The sequence below is a fragment of the Mesitornis unicolor genome, unplaced genomic scaffold (genome assembly GCF_000695765.1).
Source record: "Mesitornis unicolor isolate BGI_N332 unplaced genomic scaffold, ASM69576v1 scaffold30510, whole genome shotgun sequence".
NCBI lineage: Eukaryota > Metazoa > Chordata > Aves > Mesitornithiformes > Mesitornithidae > Mesitornis > Mesitornis unicolor.
In genome coordinates this window covers 19,547-20,884 of record NW_010158076.1, presented here as the reverse complement: position 1 = coordinate 20,884, position 1,338 = coordinate 19,547, and positions in this window count along the sequence as shown.

The following is a 1,338-nucleotide window of genomic DNA, read 5'->3' as shown; positions in this document are numbered from 1 at the left end:
CTTTTTAGAAACATCAGCGATGAGGAAAGCAGAAAGCCACATGCAGGGAACTCACTGGGATTACAAATAACTGTGAAACTGTTCACTAAATTAACAGATGGATCAATGTGGAACGGATTGCTGAGGAAATCAGCTTTACCGTTTCCCATGATGACTTTGGTACAGCTGCTCGGGGAACATCCAAGAAAAATGCATGATTGTGCTTTGCTTTGATATTCTGTTACTCAGGAAAATAAAACTAAGATAATGAATAACTTGATCTTTTTTTTTTAGGGTTTTTTTAAATCCAGAAGCAGATCTGGATGTTCCCACCTCAGAATCACTGTGAATTAGTGGTCAAAAGCACTGGTTTAGATCCAAACTGTATGACTTAAGCCCATCTTAAAAATAACTTGAAAACGTACAGCAAAAGATCAAAATCCCATCTCTTGACTGAATACTGTGTTATGGTATGAATCATAGGAGGTAACCTATACTTACAGACATTCATTCCAAACTTCTTTTTTTAATTATCTGGCTCCCATTTTGATTTCATTATTCACTGGCAGCAAAGATTGACTCATGGCCTTCTGACAAGGCCTGTTTTATAGCACAAGAGCTGCTAAACTACCAGTCTCACCTAGGAGCATGTCCTGATTGTTCAGCGCAACTTCCAGAGGTTCATCTGTCCTCAAGTCCATAGCTGGCCAAGCTGTCTCTTCTGCTGCTCCTTGTTTCTCCAGAGCAATCTGCCTACCTGGGATGCAAGCTGGGTGACAGAGGCACTGGTTGCATCCCATCAGCCAAGGTTCAGCCTAAACCACAGAGATCCTACCTTGTGGCTTTCAGAGGAGGGATTTCTATATCCAGCTATCAAGGCTGTCTCATTGCTGTGCTTCCTAAGTGTTTCCCATGTTGGGTACTGGTTTCCACTGGCCGGGAAATGGGTTTTCAGGCTCTCATGGGAATAATTGGAAGCAGAACTGGTGACACTTCCAGTATTAAAATATGCTTCCTGTTGTAAAACTCTGGGTTTAGCTCTCATTCATGTTGCGAGACTTAAATAATTTAAGCTAAAAGTTCCCATGCTGGCTGTCTAGCATGTGGACTAGTTTGTTTTTAGAAAGTTTTTGGCTGAAACGATTCTGCCATGCCTGGTGCTACCTTTCTGACAATTTTATGTCGCTCCTGTTAAAAAGAAATGAAAAGCGGTTCTTCTGTTGGGAAGCTTTGGCTTGGTTTGGAGGCTGGTCTTGAGATCTGGCGTAGCAGCTGCTGCCGCACTCCAGATGTGCCTTTTGCTGGCAGAGTAATGCACCTTTGAATAATCTCAGCCTGGGGAAGGCTTGTCAGATCCCA